The sequence below is a fragment of the Eublepharis macularius genome, chromosome 16 (genome assembly GCF_028583425.1).
Source record: "Eublepharis macularius isolate TG4126 chromosome 16, MPM_Emac_v1.0, whole genome shotgun sequence".
Lineage (NCBI taxonomy): Eukaryota > Metazoa > Chordata > Lepidosauria > Squamata > Eublepharidae > Eublepharis > Eublepharis macularius.
This window is the reverse complement of record NC_072805.1, coordinates 22,319,703-22,338,358: the sequence shown is the minus strand read 5'-3', so window position 1 is coordinate 22,338,358 and position 18,656 is coordinate 22,319,703. Positions and strand designations below refer to the sequence as shown.

The window sequence follows — 18,656 nt, the reverse complement described above, 5'->3', positions numbered from 1 at the left end:
ATTACACTCTAGTTTTTTTAACAAAGCAAGATAGCAATATATATATATGGTTATTAATATAAGTCCTACAAAAACAGAATACAGAAAGCCAGTAAGTATTAGGTTTGCTAACATTTCCTAATTAACTCTAAGTTTAAAACAATCAAAGTTTCTATGAAATGCATTAAGATTCCCATAGCATACAAGGCAAAGATAAAATTCTCACCTAAATCCTCACGAGATTTCTTCCAGTCAGAACTCTAACACACTATCTGAATTTGCATGTTTTATAGGTTATCTTATGCAAATATCTAAGATCCTTTTCATGTGATAGTTCACTATTTTTAATTGGTTGTCAAAGATGAAAGCAACACCTGTTTTAGTTACCTAACGCCCTGTAAAAAACACACAATTCATGCAAAGTTTATTTTTTACAAGATATTTTTATTTTATTAATAGAATTAAAAGCACAGTAAAAAGGGCAAAGAAAGAAAGAAAGAAAGAAGCATACAAAAAAAGAAAAAAAAGAAATTAGAAATAATAGAAAACAGTAATACGTTTCATTTTCCATTTTTCTCTACAACACCTACCATATTTTAACAAACATCATACTTTAAATTTTAATTTCTCCAAAATTTCCTTTTCCAATACTTCCCCCCTTCTATTTATCTTTTCCTAAATTTGTCTTCTTAAAAATAAAAACCACAAATCATCAAATCATTTTTCCTTGTTTCATGCAGAAAATTAATAAGGGGTTTCCAGTTAGCCATAAAAATAGACAATGTTTTATCTCTGATCAAAGCTGTAAGTTTAGCCATCTCCACTAACTCGGTCATGCAAAGTTTAGAAGTTCACCTAGAATACAAGTGTACTGCTTACTGCAGTGTGCTTTAATCTATATTACCGCAACAGCCGAGCTGTTGTTCCCTCAAGTCAGTCTTCCTGTCTTCCTCAGCCAGGGTGTCCTGGGGCCTCCGTGCCATGGAGGTAACTCTCATCTGCAGGGCTTTTTTTCTGGGAAAAGAGGTGGTGGAACTCAGTGGGTTGCCCTCAGAGAAAATGGTCACATGGCTGGTGACCCCGCCCCCTGATCTCCAGACAGAGGGCAGTTTAGATTGCCCTCCGTGCCGCTCAGCGGCGCGGAGGGCAATCTCAACTCCCCTCTGTCTGGAGATCAGGGGGCGGGGCCACCAGCCATGTGACCATTTTCAAGAGGTTCTGGAACTCTGTTCCCCTGCGTTCCCCCTGAAAAAAAGCCCTGCTCATCTGACGATTTGGGGCAAGTAACTTGACAGTCACTGTTACACAAGACATTATAAACTCTGTGCTGTGAAGAATCAGTCATCCTCTACTTGGCTAATGTAAGTAAGGATGGATTACAGAGGCAGGGGTCCGCAGTGCCACACGCCGGGAGAAAGGGATGCTGACAAGGGCCCCCAGCAGCTCCCTCCCAGGAGTTCTTGTTTGCCACGGAGGACAGGGAAGGTAAGACACAGCAGGGGGGCCACCACTCCTGCCTCTTCTCACTTACATCTAATAAGGTAAGATCACCACCAGCCCTTCCAAAGCCTGTAGGCTTGAGGGAGAAGCAAAGATTTCTCTCATTTGCACTGCAGTCTGGAGACAATAAGAAGCAGTAGGTATCTTGTCTCTGTCACATTTAGTTATCTGATCATTTTATAAGGCTATTTAAAACCAAAATGCAGCCAACTGAATTGCTTTTTGGAAGGGGAAAATCAGCAGGGAGGAGAAGAACTTGAGAAGCCTTCCTTCCCCTGCTGAAAATCTCCACCCCACAAGCTGCTTTTACCCCTGCAGGGGAAAATAGATAGGCACCCATTCTTTTCTTTCTGAAGATGATAAAAGCAGGGTTGGGAGCTGTTTTTCAGCAATAAAATATCAGAGGAGGAGGACAACAGCCCCCTCCCAACTGTGCCAGTTTCCCCTCCAAGAACCAGCGCCAGTGGCTGCATTTGGAAAGAAAACTGTCTTTTAAAATGATGACAGCCCTGCCTTTACCTTCTCTATATCCCAATGCAAGCAACAGAAACCCAAGACTCCCCACTTCGAACCCTTTGCGCATACCACCTGGCTTTGGGGTCTCCCTCGTTTTGATAAGGAAGAACCTATGTGCATTCTGCTGTTTCTGACTTTTCCCTGTTGCATGGAGCGAGTGGAAGAAATGCTCATTTCTCTCCCAAGGCCCGCAAACTCACTGACTCGGGAAGAGAAGAGAGGGCAGTTGGCAACCACAAAGTTGCAGGCTAGAAAACCAAGGGACTGTGCTAGGGATTTTTCAGGGAAAGGATTACCAATATTCTAAATACACAGATCTACAATGCAGTCTTATTTGGAATATTGTGTACTGGCCTGATTGCCAATGCCATACCTCAAAAAAAGATATTACATTGTTTGAGGAAGTGCAGAAGAGAGCAACTAAAACAATTAGGAGGCTGGAAGAATGCTAAAGGGTCTGGGGCTTTTCAGGTAAGACAAAGATAATTAAAGGCAGGATATGATAGAGGTTTATGAAATTACGTGTGGGGTGGATGGTTAAGTAGGTAGAACTTTTTCTGCCTCCATATTCCAGGGCACCCAATGAAGCAGACAGGCAATTCATTCAGGACAGACCCAAAAAAGCATGACTTTACTCAACAAGTAATTAACTTCCCTGTGGAGTTCACTGCTAGACTTTAGAAAGGGATTACACAGATTCATGGAGGACAGATTCATCCATGGCTATAAGAGCTAAGCTACATGAGACGAATCACACGAGGAGGAGCACCTGAAGGGAGTCGCAATGTTAGCCGGGAAGCTGAGTTTTAAGAGATCGGAAGGCTTTGTCAATTTCCCCTCTCTACAGAGCCAGGGAGATCCCTGCTCAGAAGGTTTGTTTATTTCCTCTTCACCTCTTAGAAGGGGAGGTGAAATTGACAGAGCCTTCCAAAGGCAAAGAGGAAATTAACAAACCCCCTGAGCAGCTGATCTCCCTGGCTCTATAGAGAGGGGAAATTGACAAAGCCTTCGGATCTCTTTTAAAACTCAGCTTCCCGGCCAACATTGCGACTCTCTTCACGTGCTCCTCCTTGTGCAAGTCGTCTCTTGTAGCTTGGCTTTCAGTCATGGTGACTATAGGGAACCTCCGCATTTGGAGGTTGTGTGGAGGAATGGTCCTGCGGACCTGTGAGCCATGTCCCAGTTTAGCCCACCAAAGTTCAGCCTTGCCCAAGTGGATGGCAAGGTGATTTGATGCTCTGATAGCAACGACTCACCCACCCCCTTCCTGCTTGGCTCCTGCTGGCGGGAAAAATCTTTTATTTATTTACTTTATTCATAGCCCACCTTTCTCACTGAGACTCAAGGTGGGTTACATGGTATAAAACAATGTAACCAAATAGCATGAAAAATCTCATAAGCAATGCAATAGGACTAATTACAAACGCCAGAAACAGTCAAAAGAAATATCAGACCAGAAATGTCACGTGATACAGAAAATAGAACTGCAAAAGGAGACACAATTTTGTAAAGGGAGAATAAAAGACACAACAAACAGGTAATGTATAGCATGCACAGTGGCACAGACCACAGTTCTATTTTCTTGATAAAAGCACCCTCTTGAATCTTTCGGTTATACTTTTGCCCTACTACTTTTATAAAAACATCCTCCCGGACAGTTCTGTTTTGTATAGTTTGGGGAATGACGGAAGAGTGGAAGCCTCTAGGGCCTCCTCAGGCAGGACATGCCACAAGGTGGGAGCTATAGTGAATGCAAGTGCATGGGCAATGGCTTAACAAGCCTCAGGTCTTGAAATATTGAGATGTGAGCCCCGAGTTTGAATCTCAGTACTGCAATGAACTCACCGGGTGGCTACTCCTCTCAGCTCCAGCTGTACTGTGGGGATAATAACACTGACTTTGTTCATAGCTTGAAGCGAGCACTAATCCGTCCAGAAAGGCGGTATACAAATGAACTTGTTTTGTTGTTATCATGCTTAAGGGCGTTTCTCCACAGGCAATAATCCAGTTATATACCAGTTTTAGGAGGCAGGTTGGGGAAGGCCTTGGTGTAGTGGTTAAGAGCCAGCTTGGTGTAGGGGTTAAGAGTGTGGGATTCTAATCTGGAGAGGTGGGTTTGATTCCCGGCTGAAAGGCGGCATAAAAATCTATTATTATGATTATGATTATGATTATTATTGGCCCTCTGTGGCAGTTGGTTGACCACAGTGTGAAACAGTTCGCTGTACTGCATGGACCACTGGACTGATCTAATAAAGCACCTCTTACATTCTTGTCTATGGAAAGGAGCGCTAATGGTCTAAAGGGCTTGGAGGACTGTAATCTGGAGAGCTGGGTTTGATTCCCCACTCCTCCACTTGAAGCCAGCTGGGTGACCTTGGGTCAGTCACAGCTCTCTCAGAGCTCTCTCAGCCCCACCCGCCTCACAGGGTGATTGCTGTGAGGATAATAATAACATACTTTGTAGACTGCTCTGAGTGGGTGTTAAATTGGCTTAAGGGTGGTATATAAATCGAATGTTGTTATTATTATTGTTGTTGTTGTTAAGGCAGCCTCCTCAGCTGATTCAGGGTAACATGGTATCTGGAATGGTGGCACTTTTGCTGAAGAAAGGAATCCTGGGAGAAATGAAAACTGAGAGAAATATATAATTCTCTCTGGAGAAGTCCAGCAGGGGAAGCTGCTTCTTGTTTTCAATTAAGGCACAAAATGACTCATTTCAATATCTTATAGGTAGTGGTGTTCTGACAGCCGCCTGTCCTTCTTTTTCCAAGCTGGCCGCCCTCTGCACTCCTTTCAGACCCCTTCAACCCAAGGCCCACATTTCTCCGCAGTTAAGTCTAAAAAGCAGCCAGCTTTCAAGTCAAGTTCACTGCAAGGACATCCTATTTTAATCTCCATCAATATGTTGATCTGGCCATTGCAGGCAGCGGGGGAGAGGCATTGTTATATTCTCTGTGGAAGCAGGCCCCTGCTCGGGTTGAGGCATCCATTCAACATTATCATTTTCAGTTTAAATAACTGAGGAATCTGTATGTCTCAGTCCACTCCAGCTCATAAGACTGAATGTATCCTCTTGCATCCGGCACACACAGTAATCTCCTGTTCCCTGAGAAAATGGTTTGTAATTTCCTCAAGCAAACCAGAAGCATGGTGGTTTTATGCAATAAGTTGCCTGTTAGTAGTTAAACTCTCCAGACACGCAAGAACACCACTTTGGAGACAATACTTGTACCCAAAGAAGGAAACTGATGCATGCCTAACCATATTCACAGATTGCAAAGTCATATAACTGCAGCACTGTTCCTGACACAATCCCAAGTAGCGGGACATTAGCACGTCAGATTTGAAAGGAAATGCTCCTGGCTAAGTGATGGGGCTGGATGCTGTCGTTTCCTTGCAGAATAGAGAGTCGGAGACCCAGGTTTGAATTCCCTCTCTGCTCACCGGGTGATACTGGATCACTCACCCTTTCTCAGCTTAGTTTATCTACCTCACAGGACTGTTGTTGTCAGGATAAAATGGAGGTAGGGAAATGATGTTGAAAGCTGCTTTGGGTCTTTGCTGGGGAGAAAAGAGAGGCATAAATATCTAAATATATATATATATATATATATATATATATATATATATATATATATATATATATATATATATATATATATATATATATATATATATATATATATATATATATATATATATATAAAAGAAGTCTCCAGACCCAATCTCAGAAGGATGGTGTCATTTCAGTCTCCAGACACCTCTAAGGGGGGCTTTCCAGAGAAAAGTCATCTGGAGCCTGCATTGTCCAACTAGTGGCACCAGGAATGCCGCTGTGGAACTCTGTCCATTTAAATTTCTGCCTGAGCATGGAGTTTGAGCACTCAGCAATCTCGATGTAATATTCAGATGCTCAGCTGAGCTCAAACATAAAGAAAAACGTCTCTCTCTAGGAGCTCTCCCAGGTCCTGGACAGCTCACTCATTCTCCCCCTGGAACCCATTATCCAGTGTCAGATCTCCACAGACACAGGTAACTCCCACTCCAGCTCAGCCCTTTTCGAGCCCAGTCGAGAATCCCTGGGCCCACAGCTAAACTGGGAGAACAGATATGGCAGATCAGGATGGTTCAGTCAGGTCCAATTCAGACTGTGAGAATGAAATGTGTTAAAGTACAAAGACCAACATACAATCTGAAATAATACAACTGTGACCAGCTTTAGGGAGCTGTCAGTGTAGGATTCACTTTTTATGAACATACAAGGAGTTCAGGCAGATCATGAGAAGGAGGGCAGGAAAAGTTACATCAGTGCTTAGTTCTCGTGGCCCTTTCTTACACGCTCGAGGTAACGCCGATTGCCACTTGGGGGTCAGGAAAGTTATTTTCTCCAGGCCAGTTTGGCCAGGGATCCTGGAGATTTGGCCAGGGATCACTGGGGGCGTGGGGAGGAGATAGTTGTGAATTTCCTGCACTGTGCAGGGGGTTGGACTAGATGACCCCGGAGGTCCCTTCCCACTTTATGATTCTATGGTTCCTTTGACTAGCACTGTCTCCTCTGACTGGCAGCAGCTCTCTAGGGTCTCAGATCTTTCCTAACACCCCCTGCCAGAGATACTTTCACTAGAAATGCCAGGGACTGAACCAGGTACCTCCTACAGGTAAACCAGATGCTCTATCGAGGAGCCACAGTTCCCCTCCCCAAGATGATAATTTAAGGGAACAGCCTCCCTCTCACTCCTAGGCAGAGGACACAGAAGGATCTGATCATTCCAGTCCTGCAAAGCATCATATATTGTGTCCCTTTTCCTCATTCCAAGCTACTTTTAAAAGCCTACTACACGGACAGGAAGGCTGAAGGAATCAGAGCAACACCAGGGCTGGATCACATCACTCCAAAACTGGAACCATGAGCTCTGGCCACTCTGTACTCATGTCCAGCTCTGCAAGGACTCCAGACTTGACCTCTCATGATATAAGAAACAAAGCCCATTAAACGCCTCTTTATACCAGATCAGACAAACTGTTCTTCTCTAGCCGCATAATGTCGATTCCTGATCAGCAGCTCCAAGCTCCTCCCCAGTACTGTTTATCGATTATGGAGGCTGCTGATCGGGCCCGGGGCCCCATCCGAGCATCTCTGGATTCATTCACACATGCGATCTATAACAGCGGTCTGCAACGTATGGGTCCAGAGCGAAGTGTGGCACAGCAAGGAAACCAAACAGGGCACTTTTAAAAAAAGAAATGAAGTCTTGAGTTAAGGTGACTCAAGTATCTCTTTCCGTAACAAGCATTTAAGCCGTTTTGCGCGAAGAGCTACAAAGCGCACGTGCTGTGGAGAGCCAGCTGACGTCAAAAGACTTTAATCATTAACAGTATTGAGTTTTCATTCCAGTAGGGCCCATTTGTGTCTTTAATTTCAGGAAACAGTTACCGTGACATGGGCAAACGTGCTTGCCTTCTGCCTTTTCGATCTAGAACTCAGCTTCAAACTCACAGAAGGAGCTATGAGTATAGGTCAGAGAGTGGCTAAACGACTGAGTGGCTAAAGGACTCCCCCAACTGTCACACACAGAAAGATCCAGTCTGAATACCACAAAAGGTTGGCATGGCAGGTGACCAACTGCAAGGAAAGATCATAGCAGCCACGCCTTCCTTTCCGGCTTCCCAGATGTTGCAATGAACAGGACTGAGATCCAACACACAGAAGTAATTATCTTTCCCAAGGGAAAGGAACATGGCTGCTTCGTGGTGCTGCCGACCTGGCTGGAAGAACTGGGTTTGGCAGGTAGCTGGTGAGAAAAAGAGAGATAACCAGCATGGCAGAGTGATTAGACAGCTGGACTAGGATCTGGGGGACTCCAGGTTTGAATTATCAGGACTTACTCCTAGGAAAGCATTCCTAGGATTACACTAAAAAGGCATTTCGACTTTAAGATATGTTAACAGTTCCAGCTGCTTTCCAGCTGCTACAGCAATGCCCATTTGGAAATTCTAGTCCGCTAATCTTGCCGCCAATCCCGAACACACCCAACAAAATCAAACACACCCAATAATTTCCAGCCCAGATGTTATGGGGCTGCAGAGGATGAACTCTAACGTGGAAAGGTTAGACAAGTTTTTCCATGAGGATCTGATTTTTTTTTTTTACATCTGCAAAGATGCCTGTTTGAGCAAATTACAAAATCAACAACTTTCAAAGATATATCAAAGATTTAAACCAGCCCTGGTTTGCGACACATGAATGCTCTCCTACTAAGTTTGCTTGTTGCCCAGACAAGCAGGAACCTGCAGCCATGCAACGTTTACGGACCAAGTATGGACAGTCAGAGAGAAAGAAGAAACTTGCAGGGGCAAACTGGCTTGGTCATACTAAGGCTATCGTGCTTTGGCCAAATCACGAGAAGGCAAGATTCTCTGGAAAAGTCAAGAATGCTAGGAAAAGTGGAAGGCGCTAGGAAAAGAGGAAGTCCTAAAAACAAGATAGCTTGACTCAGTAAAAGAAGCCACGTCCTCCATTTTGCAGGATCTCAGCAAGTCTGTTAATGATAAGATGTTCTGGACGTCTTTCATTCACAGGGTCGCCGTGGGTCGGACTTGATGGCACGTGGCTCACACACAGGGGTTCATGAAGGAAAACCATCAAACAGTTGCTGACCTGCCAGGATGTACTAAACTTGGCACTAGTTTGACAAAAGGAGATCTTTTAAGGACAGATACATTAGGATCAATAGACTGGGAAATGACTCATGTTTGCCATTCTGAATTGACAGATAACTCAGTGTTCCCTTCTCAGAAAAAGAAAACAACTGTTCCGAGGGGGAGAAAAGTCTTGAATAGAAATTCCTCGCCGGTCCACGGCCTTGAATCCCTTACTCAGGGTCACACAACTGCTTGGATGCCAGAATTTGGGGGGATGCTGTGGCTCAGTGGTAGAGCATCTGCTTGGCATGTAGAAGGTCCCAAGTTCAATCCCCGGCACCTTCTGCTAAAAGAATTAGGTGGCAGGTGATATGAAAGACCACCGGAGATACACTGCTAATCTGTTGATAGACCAACAGTCTGGCTCAGTATAAGGCAGCCCCATGTAGAAAGCCAGCTTGGTGTAGGGGTTAAGAGCAGCAGGACTCTAATCTGGAGAACTGGGTTTGATTCTCTCCTCCGCCTGTGTCACAGCTCTCTCAGAGCTCTCTCAGCCCCACCTACCTCACAGGGTGATTGTTGTGGGGATAATAACAACACACTTTGTAAACCACTCTGAGTGGGCGTTAAGGCCAGTATATAAATCGAATGTTGTTGTTCTTCTTATTATTATTCAAAAACTTTGAAGAAGAAAGGGTAGCAATAAGCACGTGAGGTGGACGTGCGAGTTGGGGAGGAGCCTTCACTACCCAGATCTGTCTCGCTGCAACACCTCCCAGGAAGAAGACATGTCCCCGTTGCCAGTGATGCGCGACAAGGTGGAGACCACGGATCATCATCTCCCTGCCCCACACCTCCACTTCCCAGGAAGAAGCTCCACAAACACTGGCAGCAATAAAGGGGTCTGTTGTCCTTTGCCAACAGGCGGCACAGGTCAGGGAGGCAATTCACAGCCACTGTAGCATATACTGCCTGACTGGCTCAAGCCGACTCTGTCCTTATCCCTGTCTTCCCTTGCCTGAGACCTCCACTCCTCCAGCTTGACCACCCTTAGCCATTCGACGTCCTCCTTCACCCCCCCCCCCCCAAACAATTCTTCCTTTTCTCCTCTCTGTATCTTATACCCACAGCTACCTCCCAGAACCCTGGTGTGATGTCACCTATCTTTCCCCCTTCGAATTCCTCTTCAAAACCCACCTTTTCCATAAAAGCCTTTGGAACCAGTTCTTAGACCCTACCACAACTGCCCGCAACTGGACTGCACGCTTGCTTTTCCCCACCTTCTTGCACTGTATCAAATTTCAAACTGTGAGCTGCCTGCAGCAGGGGCAGTCCTCCTATAATCCATACAGCTGCACAGACAGATGGTGCAATACTTCAATAACAAGTTCCATGTATTTTTTTCAAAAGCCCTCTCTTTTGAGGGTCTCATCTCTAATACAATGCTTCTTAAACGCGCTTGCATTCCTAGGCGGAATGCAGGAAAAAAAAGAGAAGGTCTGTCCACTTCAAATAGTGCCACCTACATGATTTGACAGGATGCACAATTGTCCGGCTGAAAGAGGGAGGCAGCGAAGCAGATGCGGCCCTATAAATATTACTCCGTAAAAACAAGCCATACCTACCCCGCAGCAAGAACCCTTTACCGTGCTCTGTGACTTGGCTCAACATGATCACTCGTCTTCCAGTCCCTCCACACACATTTAGGTCTCTGGGAAGCCCCAAAGAACAAGACAGATTTGGCTCAGTGACTTCCACGGAAGGGCATGATGGCCTCTGACAAAATGACTCCCTGCTGGAGGGCGGCACGGAATCGATCAGTCACTCGCATCGAAAGGGTTTCCAACAGACAGGCTACGTCAAAACAGACACAACCCAGGCACCGGAGATTCCCTCCCCCAACTAGGCCAAAAGACGAACCATTTAAGATGATGTTGAGAAGGTACTTTAGCTTCCTGTGAAATGGGAAGCCCTGTGGCATATTGTCTGCTGTCTGCAGACTCGGTGAAGAAAGGACAGACGCCATTGAAAAGACGGAAGTTCAGAGCTCGTACCAGAATCACTGAGGCGCTCCACTGCAGGAAGGACCAATGGGTAATCTATGGATGACATCTGCCTCCCCGCTCTCGCCCGCGAGGCATTTCAACTGGCCCCAACAACCCTACTACCCTTTTTCATCAAGACATGTTGATTAAAAGTTTGTTGCCCATCGTTGTAAAGTGACATAAACTGGCATTCAGAAATTATGAGAGAGAGATTCTGAACTTCAGAAAGCAATCCCAAACAGGTCTGCTCAGAAGCCTATGCAGGTCTATTCAGCGGATAGGAGTGGGGGACCCAGCACTTACCTTTCTGGTGCTCCGGGATGACCCTTGCACGCGAGTGGCTCCACGCCAGCATGATGACACCACTTCCAGGAAATGATGTCATTGCGCAAGGTTGGAAGTGTGTGCATGCTTCGCTGTGGGTAGATTTGGGCCCGCTGCAAAGCGTGGGAGTGCTCTTGGGGTGGTGCAATGGCATCAGTGATGTCGTTGCACTGGCCCCCAGGAATGCACCCGGGAGGCCCATTCCCCGCCTTTCCCCCCTGCCAGCCAGGTAAGCAGTGGCAAGGGGCAAAAGGTGGGAGCAGGGATCCCTCTCCTTACTCCCAGGAAAATGTTATTAGGATTGCACAGTTAATGTTTTATTTTTCACCCTGGGTTTTATATGCAACGCCCTCAGCATATCCAGATTCATTGTGCCCAACAACTCTGAAGCCACGACTGCTCAGTTAACCCTCACAAACGAAGTAATTTCTGCAACAATACACATAGCTAGAGATGTGAAGGCTTCCTGTCCTCCAGAAAAATCATCTTCAACAAGGTAAATTTTGGGCGGGGGGGGGGGGGTAGGAAAGATGCTCGATCTCTGACATGAAGCCGGGCAAACAGTTTCACAATAATTCACTACCAATCACGTTTTAAACAAGGTTGTGCGCCCAAAATACCTATATGGCAGAGCAGAGGAGAGAGGTGGGAAGTGTTTTGGTTAGAGGGCCTCGTTGAACCTCTGTCCACGTGTGGCATGTTTTGACTAACAGTGTGGATAAAATATTTATCATGGCTGCAGCGAGAGATGTGAAGGTCTTGGGCGGGGGGGGGCGGGGCGGGGGGAGCAGAAAACATAAAGAGGAAAACAGCTCCTTTCCCATCAAGGTTCAAAACTGGCATTTCCAGTTAAAAGGAGTGTCAGGTAATGGGTGCTGGGAAAGACTTTCTTCAGCTCATGACTCCGGAATCGCCAGTCAGAACAGACAATACTGAGCTAAATGATCTGACTTGATATATTTTAATGAAATGTTCACACGAAGAAAGAAGGTAGGAGAGAAAGAAAGGAGAGAAGAAACTTCTATACAACTTAGGGTTGTCAGATTCATGTTTGGGAAATTCCTGGAGATTTGGGGGTGGAGCCTAAGGAGGGCAGGGTTTGGGGGAGGGGAGGGACCTCAGTTGGGTATAATTCCATATAATCCACCTTCCAAGGAAGCCTATTAGTGATTCCGCACACGTTGGATAATGCACTTCCAATCCTCTTTATAGATCATTTGGAATGGATTTTTTCGTGGGCAGAACAAAAAATCCACCTCAAACGACTGATAAAGTGCATTGAAAGTGCATTATCCAACATGTGCGGAATCATTTTCTCCAGGATAACTTATTTTTGTCACCTGGAGACCAGATGTAATTCCAGGAGACCTCCAGAGACTGGCAACCCTAGTACAACTTCCTTGCCTGGAGTTTATTCTGGGCTCGCCCTAGGCGAACAGAAGAACATTATTTACAAGGCTATCTGAGCCCATGAAACATTCCAAGCATTGCCTGCATAGCGTATCTCTGGTGGTTGTGAAGAAACCTACACACCCTTGCAAGCAGCAGACCCCTTAAGCAAAAATGCAATTCAGTTCTTTCTGGAAAATTTAAAATGCACAGCTGCGGAAGAGACCTCGAGGCAAATGCTCCACTTAACTGTCCCCTGCAGGTTTGCTGGGAGCAGGAACGGAAAAATGAGCTCAGAACGGAATAGGGATGGATTCTGAATGGGTGCGTGCTAATTCCATAAAAAGGCACTTTATTATGCCGCTGTCAAACCAGCCAGAAGGTAAGAGGGAAAACCCAAGTGTTTCTGCTATAGACTTGCCCAGGTCTCTCACTCGGAGTAAAAAAAGGTAAAGGTAGTCCCCTGTGCAAGCACTGCATCATTACTGACCCATGTGGGGACGTCGCATCTTGATGTTTTCTTGGTAGATTTTTTACGGGGTAGTTTGCCATTGTCTTCCCCAGGAAACTGGGTACTCATTTTACCTACCTCAAAAGGATGGAAGGATGAGTCAACCTTGAGCCAGCTTTCTGAACCCGGCTTCCGCCAGGATCAAACTCAGGTCGTGAGCAGAGCTTGGGCTGCAGTACTACAGCTTACCACTCTGCGCCACGGGGCTCCTCATTCGAGTAACAGATGCGATTTAAGAATCATCTCCTCCTTTGCTGTTTCAGAAAAGCAGAAAATACATATTCTGCTCTTTTATTGTTGTTTGGGGCACTGAGCACTTCCAAAGTCAGGGAGAAACTGTTGCTTTGTCCTTCTTTACACAAAGAAGGAAACTCGGGAAGGCCTCACCGGAAAGTTTAGCAGTTTCACAGCATCCCTCTCTACAGTCAGACTCCTTAATCCGCATGTGGTCTTGCAAGATTAGCTACCCGTAGTTCCTCCCAGGGGATTTTCAGTCACCGCTCACACTCTAGATTCAGCCAGACTTGCTTGTTTTAATTCCAGTCACACCACTCCCACATCCTATTGCTGGTGAAAGCAGGGAAAGTAGGAATACAAGCAAATGTTGCAGGTTTGGTTCACACATCCTACAACACTATGGTTTTAATCAGGGCTTTTTTTCAGCGGGAACGGGGTGGAACGGAGTTCTGGCACCTCTTGAAAATGGTCACATGGCTGGTGGCCCCGCCCCCTGATCTCCAGACAGAGGGGAGTCTAGATTGCCCTCCACGCCAAGCGGCGCAGAGGGCAATCTAAACTCCCCTCTGTCTGGAGATCAGGGGGGGAGCCACCAGCCATGTGACCATTTTCTCCAAGGGCAACCCACTGAGTTCCACCACCTCTTTTCCCAGAAAAAAAGCCCTGGTTTTAATACACTATGAGGTTTTCTACATGTGAGCCACCCCACTAACCATCAAACTGGGATTTGAAATCATGGCTTTCGGCGTTATTACCCATGATAAGCCTGAGCTACAGTTTTATGGGATGCGTGAACATGGACATCCTGGTTTCATTTGTGCGCTGCCCTCCCAAGCTACAGAACGACAATGACAAAACTTGCATTTGTTGAGGCAAACCAGGATTTGAGTGATCACCAGCCAGCTGAATCCAGGTAAAAGGTAAAGGTAGTCCCCTGTGCAAGAACCGAGTCATTACTGACCCATGGGAGGACGTCGCATCGCGACATTTTCTTGGCAGAATTTTGTTATGGGGTAGTTTGCCATTGCCTTCCCCAGTCATCTACACTTTAACTCCAGGAAACAGGGTACTCATTTTACTGACCTCAAAAGGATGGAAGGCTGAGTCAACCTTGAGCCGGCTATTTGAACCCGGCTTCTGCCAGGATCGAACTCAGGTTGTGAGCAGAGCTTGGGCTGCAGTACTGCAGCTTACCACTCTGCACCACAGGGCTCCTAAAAGGTAAAGGTAGTCCTCTGTGCAAGCACCAAGTCATTACTGATCCATGGGGGAGACGTCGCATCATGACATTTTCTTGGCAGACTTTTGTTACGCAAACAGTAGTGAAAACAAACCATGGTGCTCTGTTATGTCAATGCATTTGCACCATGCGACAAGCCATGGAGGAAGGAAGCAGGGCCAGTGTGCTCATATCTGGTCTCTCTCTCTCTCTCTCTATCCCAGGGTTGTCAATCTCCAGGTGGCAGCTGGAGCTCTTCCAGAATTACAACCAAGCTCCAGCCAGCAGGGATCAGTTCCCCAGGAGAAAATAGCTGCTTCGTAGGGTGGATGCTATGGCATAACAACAACAACATTCGATTTATATACCGCCCTTCAGGATGACTTAATGCCCACTCAGAGCCATTTACAAAGTATGTTATGATTATCCCCACAACAATAATCACCCTGTGAGGTGGGTGGGGCTGAGAGAGCTCTGAGAGAGCTGTGACTGACCCAAGGTCACCCACCTGGCTTCAAGTGGAGGAGTGGGGAATCAAACCCGGTTCTCAAGATTAGAGTCCCGCGCTCTTAACCACTACACCAAACTGGCTCTGCTGAGGCCTCTATCTTCTCCAAAACCCGCCTTCTCAAGGATCCACCCCCCAAATCTCCAGGATTTTCCCAGCCTGGAGCTGGCAACCCTACTCCCTCCACATGTTCAGCCAAAATGCTGAGAGATTGCATGTAAAGAGACAGAGTTCACTTGGCGACTGCAGCATCCACAGGTGATGTGTAGGCGTGACGGAGCCATCTACCTCTACAGAGAGAACTTTCACACGGAACTTTTCAATGAACTTGGTTCCGTCAACATTTGTTGGGATGGGTTAAGTGGGAACGAGTCCTGTGATAGTCCATCACACCAAAGGGAAGGGGCGCACAGTGGGCAAGGCAGAGGGCGTGTGCTGTAGCGCCATCTTTTGGTCAAGCAGACTACCCATGCTGCTGACCACAAGAAAGTCCAGGACTCAAGCTATGCCAGCCGAGCGGAAACTTTCCCTGGCCTTCCTTTCTTCTCTGGAGCGTCCGCTTAAAACCCCCATCATTTCACAAGCACTGAAGGGTTGTCTGGAGTGTCGAAAAGGATAATTGCAATTAGCATGCAATAGCCATTCATTAAAGGGGAGGGGGGAGTTCCTAGACTCCTTTCACAGCATGCAGAGATTTAAAATATGTGATGGCAAGCCCCAACAAGCTAGCCTGAGCGAAGGAATCCACCTGGCTCAACGGAGCAAACTCCTCCAGCAATTCACTTCTTAAAGCATAAATATGTGAAATCGTTCACGCTTCCAAAGGTCTATCTTAGGCAGGGCTTTTGAGGGGCAATACTCACTGGTAATGAGTACTAGCGGCTTGGGAAGGGGGATATCCCAGGTCCTACAGGGGTGGGGGATTGGTGGAAATTAGTGCAACCACATATATGAATACCAGCAGGGCTTTTTTTCCTGGGAAAAGAGGTGGTGGAACTCAGTGGGTTGCCCTTGGAGAAAATGGTCACATGGCTGGTGGCCCCACCCCCTGATCTCCGCACCGCTCAATCTAAACTCCCCTCTGTCTGGGGATCAGGGGGCGGGGCCATCAGCCACGTGACCATTTTCAAGAGGTTCCGGAACTCCATTCCACCGCGTTCCCCCTGAAAAAAAGCCCTGAATACCAGTACCTTAAAAAAAAAAAAAGCACAGCTCTTAGAGCACCCGCATGCAGGATGCATTTCCAACAGGGACAGCCCACATGGTACATTGTTTAGAGTGTTGGCTCATATTTGGGAGACACAGGTTTGAACCCCCACTCTGCCATGGAAGTTTGCTGGGTGACTTTGGGCCAGTCACACAGTGTCAGCCTAACCTACCTCACAAGACTGTTGTTTGGATAAAATGGAGGAGGGAAGAACATGGCTGAAAACTGATTTGGGTCCCTGTTGGGGATAAATATCTAAAGTTAAAACAAAAGTGAGATTAATCCACGAGTACCTCCTCCCCTAATGCATTCTCATCAGTGTATAGTAAATAAGAGGGATAGTATAGTAAGCTGTTATCCTGACCTGGATAGCCGAGGCAAGCCCAATCTTAGAAGATGTCAGAAGCTAAGCAGGGTCAGCCTTGGTTGGTAATTGGATGGGAGACCTCCAGCAAAGACCAGGGTTGCAGAGGCAGGCAATGGCAAACCACCTCTGATAGTCTCTTGCCTTAAAAACCCCAGCAGGGGTTGCCACAAGTCAACTATGACTGGACAGCACTTCGACCACCACCACAGTAAACTGTCAGTTTCTTAACACATTTTCAAGCGTCTTTTCCTCAGAAGAGCTCAGGGTGGCACAAAACATTCTTCCCTCCCTCATTTTATCCAAACAACCATCTTGAGATTAGGGTTGCAGCATGATGAGGTCACTGTAGGAAGTGACATCACCCCACTGCCCCTCCCTTCTGGCTGAGCTGGCTGGTCTCTCCTGGGAGACGTCGCACCACCACAGGAGCTGCCTGAGCGCCTGAGTGGCAGGCCGCTTTCTTGACCTGGAAGCAGCAGCCCTCAGCTGCAGGAGGCTGGACAGCTGGGCCGCCAATAGGGAGAGGCCAGGTGTCTAGTATTTGGGGGACTGTTTTCCCAAACTGTCCCCCCAAATACTGGACTATCTGGGCCAGAACCAGACACCTAGCAACCCTAACTGACAAGAGTAACAGACTGATGCAAAGTGCACTTCACAGCTGAGCAGAGATTTGAATCTGGATTTCCCGGATCCTATTCTAACCTTCTCCCTCAGAGGTCAGGCTCTCTTTATAATTAAAGAGCCAAACTGCATCAAAATGATCTCTTGACCATTAAAAGAAAGGCTATTCACATAACTGAAATGACACAAGGTTACTGACAAATATCAATTATCGGTAACTTTCAACTGATATTTCTTTTTTATTGTTTTATACTCCACCTTTCTACCACTTGGGGATCCAAAGCAGTTTACATTGTTCACCTTTCTTCCATTTTTATCCTCACAACCACCCTGTGAGGAAGGTTAGGCTGAAAGTATGTGACTGGCCCACAATCACCCGGCAAGTTTCCATGGCAGCGTGAGGATTCAAACTGGACTCTCCCAGACCCTAATCAGACACTCTAACCACTACACCTCACTGGCTGTCCTGATATTTGACTAAAGATCCATAAGGTTTCTGCAGCCCAAACACTGGCTGTTGCTAGCCCTTCATTAGGAAGTGCCGCACATGAGGTCTCACAATAAGTAATAAATATGCACGGGGTACCCCGCACGATTGTTTTCGTGCACTGGCATAAATCTGTGCGTCAGACTGGGATTCCTGGCAACTGTTCCCTTTATCTTTTCCCTTTCTACAAAACATCTTCAAGAAGCTCTTTAGCCCCACAAAATCTTTGTCTGCTGTTCCCTTCACATCCTGGTTACTGCAGCATCCTCTCCCTCCTCTAACAGACCTTAACTTAAAAGATTTTTTTTTATTTGGTTGAGTGCTGAACCCACGTTTGGCTCTGGGGCCACAGGGTTGCAGACCCCTGCTCTCCACGCTACATCCCACTGGCTGTCTATCACTTATTAAAACTCACTGTGTGCACTAACAAACATCCTTGATGCGACCACTAAGAAACTCGCTTTTTCCAATTACATGTCCAGTTTGCTTTTCTAACAGGAAACCAGTTTCTTTGGTAGCATGACCAATGCCAGAAAGAATATGGGGCACTAAAGTCTTGGCCAAAACCATCAAGTAAAACACCTGCTCTCTCTGATCAGCAACTGGTAGCATCGTCCATGGTGTGATGCTCTCAGGAGCGGCCGGTGTGCCCCAGTGAGGCTGCAATTCTGGGGATGGAGAACATGAAAAAGGACACATACTCTAATGAAGGATTCCTTCGAAAAGTTGAAATTCAAGGAAACATTGAAAAACAGCACGACCAAAAGAAAATGGGAAGGAGAAAGGGATGCTGCTGGCAGAGAATGAAAAAAAGAACATTTTGACACCTAGAATGTCCCACAGATAATTGGATGTGCCGAATCAATAACTCTGCAACCCACCCAGAGCAGCAGGACTGGCCCTCTCTTCTGTGATGTAAACGAATCTAAACCTGAACCACACGTTTTGATGAAATTGAAATGTCAATTCCAAATCTTTCCGTTTCCACGCAGGAGTCCTCTACTAGAAAAGCACTTACCATTACTTGCTTTTAGGTGACTGTTCCGCTGAGCATCCCCCATTCTGCTACATTCAGTCATCAAGGAAATAATAAGTACACGG

The 18,656-nt window shown here is 46.4% G+C and overlaps 1 protein-coding gene across 2 annotated transcripts in view; it reads right to left on the bottom strand.

The window, feature by feature from the left end:
* The window catches only part of SLC12A4 (solute carrier family 12 member 4), an 83,321-nt gene that overhangs the window by 39,767 nt on the left and 24,898 nt on the right, over nucleotides 1–18,656 (bottom strand). The window lies entirely within an intron of this gene.